General features: G+C 46.0%; 2 protein-coding genes and 1 pseudogene across 7 annotated transcripts in view; 1 reads left to right on the forward strand and 2 right to left on the reverse strand.

Annotated features, from left to right (window-relative positions):
• DOP1B (DOP1 leucine zipper like protein B) overlaps window positions 1-4768 on the reverse strand; it is an 87729-nt gene extending 82961 nt beyond the window's left edge. For 5 of the 6 annotated variants that reach the window (XM_073361204.1, XM_073361214.1, XM_073361195.1 and 2 more), the window contains exon 1: window positions 4554-4768. The gene's annotated coding sequence lies outside the window, so the exon portion shown is untranslated. The remainder of the gene's footprint in view (window positions 1-4553) is intronic. The other variant, XM_073361230.1, reaches the window with a different exon arrangement.
• Window positions 4748-18330, forward strand: part of SETD4 (SET domain containing 4) — a 78144-nt gene continuing 64561 nt past the window's right edge. Inside the window, exon 1 of the transcript XR_012160991.1 lies at window positions 4748-4917. The gene's annotated coding sequence lies outside the window, so the exon portion shown is untranslated. The remainder of the gene's footprint in view (window positions 4918-18330) is intronic.
• On the reverse strand, window positions 7738-17375 carry LOC140905350 (carbonyl reductase [NADPH] 1-like; annotated as a pseudogene).

Genomic DNA, 18330 nt, shown 5'->3' on the forward strand with positions numbered 1-18330 from the left:
ACAAAGTGAGAATATCAGTTCTCACTTTTTAAAAAAAGTTTTGAGTCTTCATGGTTGTAGAACAAAGCCTTAAAACATTACCTGAGTGCATACCAAAGGCTCAAAAATCAGAAGTAAGTTGAAAGAACATAAAACATATTTTTTTAGAATCTCATGATTTTTAGACCCATCTCATAGTTCTGAGGCTCCTGATTCAAGTTTCAAACAGCTGGGATTGGCAATACTGACAAACTCACTAAAAAATGTTCAGTGAGAGGCTCCTACTTTAGTCATTAAAATAAGTCTGTATCTGAAAACAATTCTAATCAACTTACTCTTTAAAATGTTGGTAGTTAAGGGACAAGTTCTATTCTTCCCTCCATCAAAGATAAAGCCTTTCCCCCTCCACCAGCAGAGCTTTAAGTACAAGTGCATTCAACATTCTGGAAAGGTAATGGCACCGCCAGTCAATATTAGCTCTGCATTAATGAAGTTTCTAGGCAGTGAATACATTAGGCTTCATCTTCACTTCAAAAAAGGTCTTTCCTTAATTGGTGATAGAGAAGACCAGGCAATCTGTAATTTTCACATGTTGGCTGGTGGAGCTGTAACCCAACCTCTTAACACATATGAAAACTACCTGCTTTTCTCTAGGATTTTATGTTGAATTAACTAGGTTGAGTTAAGAATACACCCTTTTTTCCCCTCTCCAATGAATATATGGCCTTAGAAAGTGGCAAATTATGAACAAACACTTGAAACTATAACACAACTTACTTATATTTCATCTTTCAAACCCATTTTTTAATCTTCAAATAGAAATGCATGAAAACAGGAAGAAAGATGTGGTTACTACCTCACTATCAGTTAAGAAGTTAAAAAGCAAAATTATCTGACATCCATTCAGGCTATGTCTAAACATACACCTACTGCGCAGCAAGCTGGGATATAAATCTACAACACTTCAGCGTGTTGTGTACTAGCTCTCCATGTGGACCCCGTTCTTACACCTTAAAAGTTCCCTCGTGATCTCTGACATATGCTGTTTCAAATCTATCTATTCAGCAGTGGTACTTTATGACTGGAAAAATTTGTGAGTGGGCTTGTACAATAGGGTTGCTTGTGATAACGGGGGGGAGGGAGGGGAAGAAGGGGGAGACAGGGCTCAGCAGTTCTGAGTGTCTCTTCTGAATCAAGTCAGATGTTCCTAAAAATCTCATGCTTCAGGGCTTCAGCCAATCACCTGCAGAGGTCAGGAAGGAATTTCCCTCTACTCCACCTCAACATATTCTGTTTTTTGGTCTCCTTCCTCTGAAGCATCGGAGATAGCCAGCTGGAGACAGGATGCTGGATGGGGGAGGCTGGTACTCTGAGGAGGTACTGAGTATTCACTCTCTCAGGTGCTTGGCTGGCTGGTTCTTGTTCATATGCTCACAGTCCAACTGATCACCCATCATATGTGGGGGTCAGGAAGGAATTCTCCCCCAGATCAGACTGGCAGTGCCATAAGGGTTTTTCCACCTTCCTCTAGAGCATATGTATGTGGGTTGCTTGCTAGATTCATCTGGGTATATCTCACTTAATCAAGTCCATGCCACTGCAGGGGCCATGGGCACTGGTGCAACTTGGTCCCTCCCATCCTTTGCCTATGGCACATAACAGTTTAGTCTGAGAGTTGTAATACCTTGGTCTAATTTCAGTTGCTGGGTTATGTTTCTAGCCTGTGATATACAAGAGGTCTGACTAGATGATCTGGTAGTCCCTTCTGGCTTTAAATTCTATGACTATGACACTTGGGCTTGGTCTACACTAGAAAATTAGGTTGGCAAAATGACATTGCTCAGGAGTGTGAAAAATCCAAACCTCTGAACAGCATATTTAAGCCAATCTAAAGCCCCATGTACACAGCAGGGAGGTGGATTACTTACACGGACAGGAGAATTCCTCCCATAAGTGTAGCTAGTGTTTACACTGAAATGCTACAGTGAGGCAGCTGTAACATTTTAAGTGTAGATAACCCCACTGATCTATAGTATGCAAGCAACTTTATTTATTATTACTTAAAATAAAGAATGCCATTTTTTTTTTTAAAAGAGAGTTTACCTTTTTCAGGCCCAATTCTCTCTCTCATTGTATTACATGCTTTATAAGTTAGAATTGTCTAGAGTGATGCTAAACATAGCAATGCCAGCTTTAACTACTAGAATCAGGGTACTTGCACTGCTATACTAATTGTGATTAGTCCTGCATCCTAGTGTCACTGTACTCTGAGGTAATATAGAAAATACAAACTACAAATAATAGCTATATTTGCAAAACACACCTCGTGTGGACACAGCTATACCAGCAGAACTGCACAATTTTCCTGGTATAAAACTGCGTCTGAGTATATTTAGATTGGAATTTATTCAGCCGAACACTTTATGATCAAATTATAAACACATTTAACAGTGACTGATTTTCATGGAATCACAAATCATTTTCAAATTATAAAGATGTACCTATTTCTCTCAATGGACCATTTGCCATCAAGAATCCATTTTTGTACTTAAATGTTTAGTAGTTACACTCTCATCCTATATAAAGTACCTCCACAATGCACGCCAATTTCAGAAATAATAAGGGTATTTATCCAAAAGCACAGTAATGTGTCTTGTGGAGAAAATAAATAGGGAAATGTTATTTACTCCTGTTATTGACGTCTGAAGTCAATTTGAGTTGTGTAGCTAGATGTCAACAAATTTACATTCAATTTTAATAACTGCAAAATAATATTTGAATGAAGGCAAGATTGTATTATACAAGAAAATATTCTGACAGCAACAAGTAATTAAATAATACTTTTTATTGGTGACCCTAAAGCCCACATTCCATTGCTAGAAAGCCCCATTTTAATTTGTAAACTAATACATTAAAATTTACTCTATAAATCCTACCTTAAAATATTAAAGATTAATGTGACAATCTTAGGACTATACTTCAACCTGTAGGCACAATAGGATGTGGAGATTATTACTATACTGATGTGCTCACTATTGGAGTAACACCTTAACTGACATTTTTTGTGCTTTTGTTTTGTATCAGACATATTCAATTGTTTCATTATAAGACTATTGTTGAAAAAAAGTATTAAATGATCCATGTTTTGCATCATTTACTACTTTCAGAATATCTTACCTTAGAATCTAATATACTGGAGTAAAGGCTTTAGTTTTATTTCCTTATGAATTCTCTATTCTTTTACTTTAATCTCTTGCTACCTCACTGTATTGCTCTTTACTTTAATCTACTGTGTCAACACAGTAGATTACACTAAAAAAAAGTTTTAAAAATCATATTATAAATCAAAATCTCTGTGATTTCTTTAAATGACAAAAGCTTGCTTTTAAAACACCCCAGCACTGATGAATAAAAGTGAAATTTGACCAGCCTGTTTTCATAGTTAAAGATAAGATCAATGAAAAAGTACATAGACTGAATAAATTATGTAAAGTAATTGAGACATTTCCTCCCATTTTTATCTATCTTTGATGAAAGAGAGACAAGAAAATACGTTTGGTTTTAAAATATTACTTTTAACCTGAGATGTACCTTTAATATTTGTGGCTGATCCCTATAGATAAACACTTGCTTGATAAACAAGAATGTTTTTGTCCAAACACACCATAACTTGGTTTAAGTTTCTCTGTTCTCTTTCCATTTCCCCTATTAATAATGACAATGCAGTGTATACGCCAAGTTCCAACCATGCATCACTGTGCAGACGGCAGGGCACTTTTGCTCACCAGGAATCAGGGGCTCCCTTTCCCTGGGTGCCAGACTAGACACCGTGCTTTGGGCAGAAGTTCACCCTAAGTCAGTGGGTACCGTTGGAGGAGGAAACCCTGCAGCATCTATGCAGCAAACAGGGCCCACACAGCCCTCCCCCGCAGCATCTAATAGCCAGGCACTATGGCAAAGACCACAGCTGTTACAACAGCTTGCCAGTGCTGCAGGGAGGGGAGGGTGTGAGCTGCAGCATCTCAGACAGTCTGCACTTCTGCACTAGAATAGGCGTGTACATACATACATCCTCCCTCCCGGACACAGACACACAGATCCCCTGCTTCTCATACATAGGTATACACACACACACACACAAGAATGACCATACTGGATCAGACCAATAGTCCATCTAGCTCAATAGGCTGTCTTCTCACAGAGCCCAGTGGTTGGTGCTTCAGAGGGAATAAAGGGAACAGGGCAATTACCGGATGATCCAGCCCCTGTTCTAGCAACTGGAGGCACAGCGAGACCCAGAGCATGGGGCTGCGTATTGTGTATATAAATCTCCCCACTGTATTTTCCACGGTATGCATCTGATGAAGTGAGCTGTAGCTCAGGAAAGCTCATGCTCAAATCAATTTGTTAGTCTCTAAGGTGCCACAAGTCCTCCTGGTCTTTACACACACACACACACACACACGGGGGGGGGGCGGGCACACACCGCTCTCCCTGTGGGTCCCGGCGGGGGCGGAAGCGGCAGGGTAGCAGGGAGAGCGGGGTGGGGCGGCGCAGGGGCCCCAAGGACCCACCTGGCGAGGCGGCGGCGGCGGCTCCGGCCGGGCGCGGACGCTGCCTCTTCCCAGCGACTTGTCCGTGTCCGTGTCCGGGGCGGGGCCAGGGCGAGGGGGGGAGTCCCTCCGTTTCTACGGTAACCGGGCGGGGTCTCGCGCCTGAGCTCGGGGACCCGCCTGCCTGCCCAGCCCGGGCGGCTCCGCAGCGGCCAGCTCGGGCAATACCATCCTGGACTGGCGAGGGGGGAGCCTCAGCCGCCGGAAATGAGGAAGTCCGGTCCACCTTCCCCCTCCCTCTTCCCCGCTGTCAGGGATGTGGAGCTGCTCGGATTCATGATGATTACATTGAGATGTATGACCCTCCCCCCCCCGTAGGGCCAGGGTAAGTGGTACATTCCGGTAGCCTGCCTGTGTATCTGGCGCCACCTGTCGGCGAAGGTGGGGAAGCGCAGCGGCCCCGAGCGCCCCCGCTCCTGCCGCTGCAGGCAAAGCCGGGGTCGCCCCTCGGGACGCTGCTGCGGGGTTGCGCTCCTTCAAGCCGCTCCCAGCGCCGATCTCTCACGCCCGCTCGCTCTGCGGTGGGCAGTGCATCTTGCGGAGCAGGTGCCAAGGCCACCTATGCAGAGGGGCGTTGTTCCTGTAACACAAGCGACGGCAACGCCGCCTGCTGAAATGATCAGCAGTGACATAATCGGCACAATAGAAACAGCGGTCACTGGGGAGTCAGGTTTCAGAAGGGTAGCTGTGTTAGTCTGTGTCAGCGAAAACAAGAGGCATCCTTCTGGCACCTTAGAGATAACAAATGTATCTGGGCCTAAGATTTCGTGGACTAAACGCCACTTCATCAGATGCATGGAATGAAAAATACATAGGCAGGTATATATATTACATCAGGTGAAAAGGTGGGAGTTGCTTTACCGTGTGGGGGGGAGTCAGTGCACTGCTGACGAGGCCAATTCAATCCGGGTGGATGTGGCCTATTCCCAACAGTTGACAAGAAAAGGTGAATATCAACAGAGGGATACTCACACCTTCTTGTCAACTGTTGGGAATGGGCCACATCCACCCTGATTGAATTGGCCTTGTTAGCCCTACAAAAAGTAATAGTCCAATGCCATTTCTATTGGTTTGCTGAAGGGAACATTTCTGAGAACCCAACAATGAAGTGTGAGGAGGAGAGCAAGTCTAGAAGAGGCTCTGCCTCTCTTATGAGATGGGGTATCTGACAGAAAAGTGTAGAACCACTACTCTACAATAAGGCTGGATGCCTACTGGCTTGCCAACAGTGCCTAAAAAGGCCAAGTACAGGCAGCACCTTGCAAGTGGTGAAGCCTAGGAAGGAGCAGCGGGTAGAGTGGCCTTTCTGTCACCTTTGCACCTCCAGAATTCAGGATCCAGTCAGGGACATATCTATCCCATAACAGGTCAGACCAGCCTCCAAGGCTACTCTAACTTAAGCTGTTTGTATTGCAACAGCTCTTTATGGATCCACATTACCTCCTGTTCCAGCATGTCCCCAACCTTTCAACTGCCTACAAGGTCCCTACATGAGAGAGTGCCAGCACAACAATGGCCAGGGAAACCCCTAATGCAGGGAGTATTCCTTGGGCATCAGTTCAGCAGAAGTGCTATAAAGTGTGTGCAGCAGAATCCAGGAGGAGAGGGGACAATGTTTAACAAGCTGTTGCCAAACCAGGTTATATCACAGATTGGTAACTAGTATAAATGGAACTAAAAAGAGTGTTGGAACACCCATAGTTTAGCCTAGCTGGGAGCCTAGGGGTGCAACACTCTTCTACTATAACTAGATCCCATTCACAAGCGCTGGTCATGCCTTGTTAGAATCTCTTTGGACTACAAACATGTCTAATCTGATCATAAGCAGGGCTTGAAAGTCAGTGCATGTGGAGCCCAAATTGATCTCTGCTGGGCAACTTGACAAACAACTCAGAGCACTGGGGTGAGTTAGGTTATGGGTATACCTGTGACATTGTTCTCCTTTCAGTCTTCTCTGAAATTATAAAGGAAAAAGGATGGCTTAGGTCTGATATATATGCTAAGTGACTAGCTGAGTTAGTGCATTAGCCTTTGAACACTAGAGGCTTAGATATAATAATCTTTGCTTAATTCTCAAGCAAAAATAAATGACTCCATTTGTCAACACAACAAAAACACAATGCAACTAGGTAAATCCATTTGACTCAAGAGAAAGACAGGAGTGGACAAGAAATGTTACATGAAAGAATTTTCATTGCATACATCCCATGAATTAAAGGAGACTTAGACTATGCCTATTTCACTGTAACTATTGTATTGAAAGATCTTAATATGACACTTTAATAAGCTCCAAGTTCACTCAGGTTTTGGGAGGGAAAATAGCTGGTGCAAAAGGACACACTTTAGAGACTTGAATTGTGGTAGATATTATTTCAGATACAGCTAACGTTGTATAATAGATGCACTGAACTCCCAAGTAACTCAGTACATCAGCTTTGCCACTTAATTTTGTTTCATTCATATGCACATTTTGTACTTCCCTTCTGTACATTTTTGTAGAAGTTAATCCAAACAATTTGAGATATATCTTACAAAAAACATTGTAAGTCTCAAGCAGTATTTATGATTTAAAAATAAATAATCACATGTAAAATTTATATACACATTGGTATCAAGCCAATTCATGGACACCTGGTTACACTGATAATATGTGATCACTTATATCTTGTAGTGTTAATCTATTAATGTCTAGTTGCATTCTCCAATAATATTTACCTCTCATATAGCAACATTCATGTCCAAAACTTAATTCTTTACAAACATTAACCCACACTGTGGCTTTAAGCCAGGGCCTGTGTTGAGGTGAAGGGGGTGAGAAAAAAACATGCAGCAACTGCATTCCCAGAGAAAATGTGGGCCAGCAGTCCAAGCACACTTTGAAAAGGCACTCTCTCACAACAGCTCAGCTCCACCAGCTGGTGCAAAGGGGAAAGTCTCTGGTCCACAATGCCTTTGGAGATTCTGATGCTGGGGTTGGAAATAGATTAGCATAGTACTTGCAATCCCCAATGTCAACGTGCCTGGCCCCTGAGCAATTTGAAGGGAAAGGATATAAAGAAGCTCCTTGTTCTCTCCCTTCCATACCCACCCTAGGCCACAATCCAGTTCATAATCTAACTTTTTTATGCATATGACACACAAAAAGTCACCACATGTGAACTGTTTTTTCACTAATCAACTGCCCATGGAGCCTATCAATATCAGAGGGTAAAACAGCTAAATATACTGCATTCTGAGCTCCCTCATCTGGAGTTTTAGGAGCATTCAGACCTACCAAGTCAGTCTTCAGTCATCTGGGGCAGTCAGAACTAAGAATTCTGTCAAATTTCTTTTTCTCATTCATCATCCTGGTTTGAGTCTTGGACAATACTACAATTCCTATTTCAGACATACTGTAGGCTCTATGTGGTCAGCCCTCCTTCTCATGTACTCCATTCTTGGTATCTTTCACAAATGTTTTCCATAAGCTTCACTAGCTGCTTCTTAATGATTGTATCACTGTGAAATTTCTGCTGCTGATCTTGGCTGCAACTTGCAAATGCCCAAACACCCATGACATTTGATATGTTTACACCTTTGGTTATAACAGGGAAAATACCATATTTCAATTATTGACAAAATACTGTATAATTTTAGAATAATGGAGAAAGAAAAATGATTGATTTCAAATAACATATCTGTCATTAAAATGAAAGAGTGAAATAGCATTGCAAAAAGTTAAATAGAAGAGTTTCTGGACAATGGTCCTAATTATAAAAAATAAAACCAAATAAGATTCTAAAGAATAAATTTGCAGATGACACCAAATGGAGAGGGTTTGCAATCACTTTGGAGGACAGGATTAGAATTCAAAAAGACCTTGATAAATTGAAGAATTGATCTGAAATCAACAAAATTAAATTCACTAAAGTACAAAACTACATTTTAAAGGAAAAATCAAATGCACAACTACAGAATGGGGAATAACTGGCTAGGCAATACTGCCAAAAAAATTCTGATAGTTATAGTGGATCACAAATTGAATGAGTCAACAAAGTGATGCAGCTGTGAAAAAGGCTAATATAATTCTGGAGAGTATTAATAGGAGTGTCATATCTAAGACACAGTAGGTAAATATTCTGCTCTGTTGAGACTGGTGAGGCCTCAGCTGGAGTACTGTGTCCAGTTTAGGGCACCACACTTTTAAAAAGAGGTGGACAAATTGGAGAGGGTCCAGAGGCGAGCAATAAAAATAATAAAAGCTTTAGAAATCCTGACCTATGAAGAAAGGTTAAAACACCAGGCATGTTTAGTCTTGAGAAAGGAAGACTGAAAGGGAACCTGATATATGCAAGGGAGTTGTAGCTGTGTTGGTCCCAGGATATTAGAGACAAGGTGGGTGAGGTAACATCTTTTATTGGACCAATGTATGTTGGTGAGAGAGACAAGTTTTCAAGCCACACAGAGCTCTTTCTCAGGTCATGATGGATCTGAAGAAGATCTCTGTGGCTCAAACACTCTTACTACCAGAAGTTGGGGGAACCTGATAATAATCTTCAAATATGTTGAAGGCTGTTACAGAGGATGGTAATCAATTGTTCTCTATGTTCACAGAAGGTAGAACAAGAAGTAATCAGCTTAATCTGCAGCAAGGGGGACTTAGGTTAGATATTAGGAAAAACTTTCTAATTATAATGATAGTTAAGTATTGGAACAGGCTTCCAACGAAGGTTGTGAAATCCCCATCACTGGGGGTTTTTAAGAACAGGTTGGACAACCACCTGTCAGAGATGGGCTAGGTATACTAGGTGCTGCCTTATCATGGGGTGACGGGCTAGATGACCTCTCAAGTTCCCTTCTGGCTTTACATTTCTAAGAGTCGATGAAGACTATGGCCCAGAGCTTCAGCTACAGCCAAGGAGTGCACATTTCAAGAGGGAAGTACAAAACTGAACTTTGATCTCTTCTGAACATGAGCCTGACCTGATAATGGTCCAGCCCTCTGGTGAAACTTGGGGCAGCCTACAGGATTCCTGTAAGTTACACCCCCAGTGATCAGCAGGAAGTAGGGACCTTGCTGGCTGAAAAGGAGGAGTTTGGTGTGAGAGCTGCAATACTGGCATGAAACCACTAGAAGACTCCCTATGCTAGCTTTAGCACCAAAATCTGTTGTCAGCAAATTGTAAAACCAGCCACACCAGAGGATCTGGGCCTGTATTTCTAAGCCCTGGTCTACACTAGGACGTTAGGTCGAATTTAGCAGCGTTAAATCGATGTAAACCTGCACCCGTCCACACAATGAAGCCCTTTATTTCGACTTAAAGGGCTCTTAAAATCGATTTCCTTACTCCACTCCTGACAAGTGGATTAGTGCTTAAATCGACGTTGCCGGCTCGAATTTGGGGTACAGTGGACACAATTCGATGGTATTGGCCTCCGGGAGCTATCCCAGAGTGCTCCATTATGACCGCTCTGGACAGCACTCTCAACTCAGATGCACTGGCCAGGTAGACAGGAAAAGAACCGGGAACTTTTGAATCTCATTTCCTGTTTGGCCAGCGTGGCAAGCTGCAGGTGACCATGCAGAGCTCATCAGCAGAGGTGACCACGATGGAGTCCCAGAATCGCAAAAGAGCTCCAGCATGGACCGAACGGAGGTACGGGATCTGATCGCTGTTTGGGGAGAGGAATCCGTGCTATCAGAACTCCGTTCCAGTTTTCGAAATGCCAAAACCTTTGTGAAAATCTCCCAGGGCATGAAGGACAGAGGCCATAACAGGGACCCGAAGCAGTGCCGCGTGAAACTGAAGGAGCTGAGGCAAGCCTACCAGAAAACCAGAGAGGCGAACAGCCACTCTGGGTCAGAGCCCCAAACATGCCGCTTTTATGATGAGCTGCATGCCATTTTAGGGGGTTCAGCCACCACTACCCCAGCCGTGTTGTTTGACTCCTTCAATGGAGATGGAGGCAATACGGAAGCAGGTTTTGGGGACGAAGAAGATGACGATGATGAGGAGGTTGTAGATAGCTCACAGCAAGCAAGCGGAGAAACCGGTTTTCCCGACAGCCAGGAACTGTTTCTCACCCTAGACCTGGAGCCAGTACCCCCCGAACCCACCCAAGGCTGCCTCCTGGACCCAGCAGGCGGAGAAGGGACTTCTGGTGAGTGTACCTTTTAAAATACTATACATGGTTTAAAAGCAAGCATGTGAAAGGATTACTTTGCCCTGGCATTTGTGGTTCTCCTAGATGTAGTCCTAAAGCCTTTGCAAAAGGTTTCTGGGGAGGGCAGCCTTATTGCATCCTTCATGGTAGGACACTTTACCACTCCAGGCCAGTAACACGTACTCGGGAATCATTGTAGAACAAAGCATTGCAGTGTATGTTTGCTGGCATTCAAACAACATCCGTTCTTTATCTCTCTGTGTTATCCTCAGGAGAGTGAGATATAATTCATGGTCACCTGGTTGAAATAGAGTGCTTTTCTTCAGGGGACACTCAGAGGAGCCCATTCCTGCTGGGCTGTTTGCCTGTGGCTAAACAGAAATGTTCCCCGCTGTTAGCCACAGGGAGGGGGGAAGGTTGAGGGGGTAGTCACGCGGTGGGAGGAGGCAAAATGCGACCTTGTAACGAAAGCACATGTGCTATGTATGTAATGTTAACAGCAAGATTTACCCTGAAAGAGTGTAGCCACTGTTTTATAAAATGTGTCTTTTTAAATACCGCTGTCCCTTTTTTTTTCTCCACCAGCTGCATGTGTTTCAATGATCACAGGATCTTCTCTTTCCCAGAGGCTAGTGAAGCTTAGAAAGAAAAAAAAACGCACTCGCGATGAAATGTTCTCCGAGCTCATGCTGTCCTCCCACACTGACAGAGCACAGACGAATGCGTGGAGGCAAATAATGTCAGAGTGCAGGAAAGCACAAAATGACCGGGAGAAGAGGTGGCGGGCTGAAGAGAGTAAGTGGCGGGCTGAAGAGAGTAAGTGGCGGGCTGAAGACAGGGCTGAAGCTCAAATGTGGCGGCAGCGTGATGAGAGGAGGCAGGATTCAATGCTGAGGCTGCTGCAGGACCAAACCAGTATGCTCCAGTGTATGGTTGAGCTGCAGCAAAGGCAGCTGGAGCACAGACTGCCACTGCTGCCCTTTTGTAACCAACCGCCCTCTTCCCCAAGTTCCATAGCCTCCACACTCAGACGCCCAAGAACGCGGTGGGGGGGCCTCCGGCCAACCAGCCACTCCACCACAGAGGATTGCCCAAAAAAAAGAAGGCTGTCATTCAATAAATTTTAAAGTTGTAAACTTTTAAAGTGCTGTGCTTAAAGTGCTGTGTGGCATTTTCCTTCCCTCCTCCACCACCCCTCTTGGACTACCTTGGTAGTCATCCCCCTATTTGTGTGATGAATGAATAAAGAATGCATGAATGTGAAGCAACAATGACTTTATTGCCTCTGCAAGCGGTGATTGAAGGGAGGAGGGGCGGGTGATTAGCTTACAGGGAAGTAGAGTGAACCAAGGGGCAGGGGGTTTCATCAAGGAGAAACAAACAGAACTTTCACACCGTAGCCTGGCCAGTCATGAAACTGGTTTTCAAAGCTTCTCTGATGTGTACCGCGTCCTCCTGTGCTCTTCTAACCGCCCTGGTGTCTGGCTGCGCGTAACCAGCAGCCAGGCGATTTGCCTCAACCTCCCACCCCGCCATAAACGTCTCCCCCTTACTCTCACAGATATTTTGGAGCACACAGCAAGCAGTAATAACAGTGGGAATATTGGTTTCGCTGAGGTCTAAGCGAGTCAGTAAACTGCGCCAGCGCACCTTTAAACGTCCAAATGCACATTCTACCACCATTCTGCACTTGCTCAGCCTGTAGTTGAACAGCTCCTGACTACTGTCCAGGCTGCCTGTGTACGGCTTCATGAGCCATGGCATTAAGGGGTAGGCTGGGTCCCCAAGGATACATATAGGCATTTCAACATCCCCAACAGTTATTTTCTGGTCTGGGAATAAAGTCCCTTCCTGCAGCTTTTGAAACAGACCAGAGTTCCTGAAGATGTGAGCATCATGCACCTTTCCCGGCCATCCCACGTTGATGTTGGTGAAACGTCCCTTGTGATCCACCAGAGCGTGCAGCACTATCGAAAAGTACCCCTTGCGGTTTATGTACTCGGCGGCTTGGTGCTCCGGTGCCAAGATAGGGATATGGGGTCCGTCTATAGCCCCACCACAGTTAGGGAATCCCATTGCAGCAAAGCCATCCACTATGACCTGCACATTTCCCAGGGTCACTACCCTTGATATCAGCAGATCTTTGATTGCGTGGGCTACTTGCATCACAGCAGCCCCCACAGTAGATTTGCCCACTCCAAATTGATTCCCAACTGACCGGTAGCTGTCTGGCGTTGCAAGCTTCCACAGGGCTATCGCCACTCGCTTCTCAACTGTGAGGGCTGCTCTCATCTTGGTATTCATGCGCCTCAGGGCAGGGGAAAGCAAGTCACAAAGTTCCATGAAAGTGCCCTTACGCATGCGAAAGTTTCGCAGCCACTGGGAATCGTCCCAGACCTGCAACACTATGCGGTCCCACCAGTCTGTGCTTGTTTCCCGAGCCCAGAATCGGCGTTCCACAGCATGAACCTGCCCCATTAGCACCATGATGCATGCATTGTCAGGGCCCATGCTTTCAGAGAAATCTGTGTCCATGTCCTGATCACTCACGTGACCGCGCTGACGTTGCCTCCTCGCCCGGTATCGCTTTGCCAGGTTCTGGTGCTGCATATACTGCTGGATAATGCGTGTGGTGTTTAATGTGCTCCTAATTGCCAAAGTGAGCTGAGCGGCCTCCATGCTTGCCTTGGTATGGCGTCCGCACAGAAAAAAGGCGCGGAACGATTGTCTGCCGTTGCTCTGACAGAGGGAGGGGCGACTGACGACACGGCTTTCAGGGTTGGCTTCAGGGAGCTAAAATCAACAAAGTGGGTGTCTTTACATCAAGGAGTATTTCAGGCAGGACTTCACGGAGGGTTCCAATAAGAAATGGTGCACCTAAGTTATCGTTCTTATTGGAACAAGGAGGTTAGCCTGGCCTCTGATTGATACATGGCTAGATTTACCTCGCTGCACCTTCTCTGTGAGTGACTGCAGTGTGACCTAGAGGAATGAGTCCCCTAGACAGGGGAGGAGGCAAATGAGTACAAAACAAATCTGGTCTATTTCTTGTTTTGACCCACTCCATCTATCTTTTACATCTTTGGCTGGCAGCAGACGGTGCAGAAGGACTGCATGCCATCCACATCTCATGGCTGCTCGGCAGAAGATGGTACAATACGACTACTAGCAATCCTCATCTCTTGCCTGCCTGGCAGAAGATGGTACAGTACGACTGCTAGCAGTCCGTATCGCCTGCCCGCTCACCATAAGACGGTTCAATAGGACTGACTGCAGGACTAAAGAGAATGACCTGGTCAAGTCACTCCAAATTTAGTCCCTGCGCCCATGTCTGCCCAGGCGCTCCTGATCGACCTCACAGAGGCGACCAGGAGCACCTCGGACATGACGATGACGGCTACCAGTCGTACTGTACCGTCTGCTGCCACAAGGCAAGGGGTTGCTGCTACTGTGTAGCAATGCCGTACCGCGTCTGCCAGCACCCAGGAGACATAGGGTGACGGTTACCTGAGCGGGCTCCATGCTTGCAGTGGTATGGCGTCTGCACAGGTAACTCAGGAAAAAAGGCGCGAAATGATTGTCTGCCCTTGCTTTCACGGAGGGAGGGAGGGAATGGGGGCCTGACGATATGTACCCAGAACCACCCGCGACAATGTTTTAGCCCCATCAGGCATTGGGATCTCAACCCAGAATTCCAATGGGCAGCGGAGACTGCGGGAACTGTGGGATAGCTACCCACAGTGCAACGCTCCGGAAGTCGACTCTAGCCTCGGTACTGTGGAAGCGCTCCGCCGAGTTAATGCACTTAATGCACTTAGAGCATTTTCTGTGGGGACACACACACTCGAATATATAAAACCGATTTCTAAAAAACCGACTTCTATAAATTCGACCTAATTTCGTAGTGTAGACATACCCTAAGAGTTTGTTAGTTTCAATAGCTTAATTTCTTACAGTGGAAAATGATCCCAATAAAAATGTGAGATTCCCTTATGATCCATAGATCATAATACAAAATAGCAAAATTTCTGAGAAGAGCTGTTTAATGGTTTGTGGAGTTCATGTTACTGGAGGGGATCTTAATTTGTATTTATTTATGCATTTAAAAACATTTATTCAACACAATAAAATTAATTATTCAGTGCTTCAGGGTATATTTTGTCACTGCATGAATTTAACTCCCATTAACCTGAATTGGAGTTATACATGTGCACTGAAAAGAAAACACATTTCTTAACTCACTAATCTGTGTTACTCAGACCAACGTTGTAATAAACATAACATTTTATATTGTTGGCAATCCACTCGTGATGCCTAACAGTTTAATTGCAAAATTAAATACCATGTGTCCTTATTAATACACCATTACCATGTGTCCTTATTAAGTATTTTTACATCAAGCCTTTTTCAGATCAAAAGTTCAGATTCCCCAGTCCCCCATCTACATATTTTTACTTATCCTCTCTGTAAGGCTCTGTCTATAGTACACTTTTTTCTTAGTTTCCTACAGTTGTTGCTACCAGTGCATCTTCATTGGTGTTTCCACCATGATAGCTTATGCCGGCCGCAAACAGGTCTAGACAACACGGTGCTTAAAATGCTGCTGGGTGCTGCACCTTGATTATGCTAGTGCTTCTACTGGTGGAACTGAACCAGTGATAGAAAATGTGAGTAATTTTAGGAAAGTGAGTCTACTGGTGATGAAGCTGTGTATGAGCTTATATTTACAGTAATAAAATCTCCTCAGTTTACAAAATGAGATCGTGAAATACACTGCAGTGATCTAGTACCTCACCTCAGTGTGGAAGAGATTGTCACAATATTATGAGTTGAGTTAACCATGTGGTTTTGTGAGTGGTAATAATTCATTGCAGACCATCTCTCTGCCTGCAAAAAAGTTAGTTTTTAGTGTTACCTCTGCTTGAACGTGAAATGGTGTGGGATCAGCAACACCTTATATGGCAAGAAAAATAAAAACCACAGTAATGAATCAAGCTACCATACTGTACAAATACAGAATTCCAACATGCACATTATATAACGCATCACATCCCAATTCCTGTTTAGAAAAGGAGAATTTATTGACCCTGTTTTTCTCCCCCCATCCCTGCAGGGCTGGAGCTATGGGACAGACTTCACCCCCAGAGGGGCAGCAAGAGCACCTACTCTTGCACACAGGAGCATCCTGAGCACACAGGTGGGGAGAAATATCTGGGTGCAGCTCCCACTCCAGCTGTGCTCTTTAGGCAGGTCCTTGCCCTGGGCAGACAGTGGCTATGGGGGAGGAGCCTGGAATCTTCCCCATCTCTGTGGGGTAATTATCGGGGTTACTCTCTACCTCAACCCTCTAGGGTGCCTCTCGCGTGTCTGATGTACTGCATCTTGAATGCAAGCTTTGTTGGTGCATCAGCAGCTAGCTCTTGTAGGTGCTAGCCCTAGTGGGTCCCAATAACTGCTCAAACACATGGCTAAGGGAAAGGTTTTTACTAGGGCTGGCAGGAAGGGGAAAGGTTGCAAATACCCTAGGTCAGTGGTTCTCAACTTATTTACTGTTGTGGGCTGTATGTGCAGCTCTCTGTGTGTTATGTGGGCTGCATCCACACAATATATATACTGCTTGTATGGCCCTGAGGATGTCACACAGGCTGCAGCAGTGTGGTGATTGGGCCTCAAGTGCTTACACAGCGACAGCTCAAAATGTGCAATAACAGTTCTTGTTTGGGTCCCTGGGGCAGTCCAATTGAGAGTCGGCATTCTTCAGGCTGAGTGCCCGGGTGCCCTCTCCAATCCAGTCTCTGTTCAAACAAATAAGCATTTGTGGGTTTCCCAGCCAGGCTCAGTTAGTGAAGGAGGCATCACCACAGGGAATGAGGGAGCCAGGTGCCTCCACTCAGCCACATCCCATATACCTTCCCTGCTTATGGGGAACAGATTCTTTATTGTTATAGCCAAGGGAGAACTTACCCTCCCTCGCTCCCTGCAGCTTGGGTGAGATGGTACATTCCAGCATCAGGTGAGTGGTAGGCGGGAGCACTGCAGAGCACTGTGGGTGGCTTCCTAAAGCTGGCCTGGGGGAAGGCCTGGGTACCACAGGCTTGTGCCTACGACTCTGTTCCTGCAGTTACGCTCTTAGGTCCCAGCAATGTCCCAAGAGCCGTAGTCTAGCCCAGCTACCCTGTTTCCCACTCCCAGGATTGTATTATGAGCCTCAGGCTATTTAGTGATTTTCCAGAAGCCTCAGCTCCTGGAGTCCTGTGATTAAGTGAAAATTTTAGGTTTTTAAAATAAGTTTCTTGCTTCCCTGCCCCCTAGCCCCGGATGAGCAGAAAAGCTTGAAAATGGGATCTGCATGTATCTTGCAAGCTCAGAAACCAGAAGGCAGATTAAAAGGAACCAAAATTTATGATTAAAAATAAATCTAATGATTTTTTAACTGCTGGGGTTAGTAATAGCATAGCTAGGAGTATAGGGTTACGTAACGGGGTAGGTCACCTCCCAAATGTTCCCACATGGTCAGGTTGGCCAGTAGCCTGCCTCAATTTCCCTCTTCAACAGGGCTCCTTAATAAATTCCACACACCCAGGTCATCTTCTTCTTACCAGATGCGGAGTTTGCCAGGTCAATCTGCAGCAGCCTCATCAGTGAAGTGCAAAGCCCTCAGCGAAGCAAGCTTGAGTCCCCCTTTCCTTCCCCCAGGTGTGCTCGACCCCTGTCCCCGGCAGCTAAGCCTGGGCAGGGAATGTACCACCACTGCCTCCCAGCCAGGCTCTCTCAGACATAAGCGGCTCTGTCCCACTCCTCACCAGGCTGCCAGGGAGAGCAGCTGAATGTGTAGGGGTGGAGACCCAGGGAGAGAAGGACAGAGCCCCTCTCCCTACCAGGCAGGCCAATCTGGGGAGGGACACTTGACCCTGCATACCCTCGCTATGCGTTGCCTTTGAACTGACCCTCTTAGTTCTACCCCCTCAGGCTGGGAATCAGCTGATTAATTATGGCACAAGTAGGGCTGGCCCTAGGGTTGCCAACTGTCTAATCACACAAACCCAAACACCCTTGCCCCGCCCTCTGCCCCACCCCTGCCCTGCCCCTTCTCTGAGGCCTGCTCTGCTCACTGCATCCCCCCTCTCTCCATCACTTGCTCTCCCCCACCCTCACTCACTTTCACCAGGCTGGGACAGGGGATTGGGGTGCAGGAGGGGGTGTAGGGTGCAAGCTCTGGGAGGGAGTTTGGGTGATGGAGAGGGCTCAGGGCTAGGGCAGGGGGTTGCGGTGCGGGAGTGGGTATGGGGAGTGGGCCCCAGGAGGGGGCTCAGGGCTGGGGCAGGAGATTGGGGTACGGGAGGGGGTGAGGGGTGCAGGCTCTGGGAGAGAGTTTGGGTGCAGGAGGGGGCTCTGGGCTGGCGCAAGGGGCTCTGGTGCAGGAGGGGGTGCAGGCTCTGGGAGGGAGTTTGGGTGCAGGAGGGGGCTCAGAGATGGGGCAGGGGATTGAGGTTCAGGAGGGGGTTTGGGATGCTAGCTCCAGGAGGGGGCTCAGGGCTGGGGCAGGGGGTTGCAGTGCAGGAGTGGGTGTGGGGTGTGGGCTCAGGGCTGGGAC

This window comes from Lepidochelys kempii, chromosome 1, assembly GCF_965140265.1.
Source record: "Lepidochelys kempii isolate rLepKem1 chromosome 1, rLepKem1.hap2, whole genome shotgun sequence".
In the NCBI taxonomy this organism is placed as follows: domain Eukaryota; kingdom Metazoa; phylum Chordata; order Testudines; family Cheloniidae; genus Lepidochelys; species Lepidochelys kempii.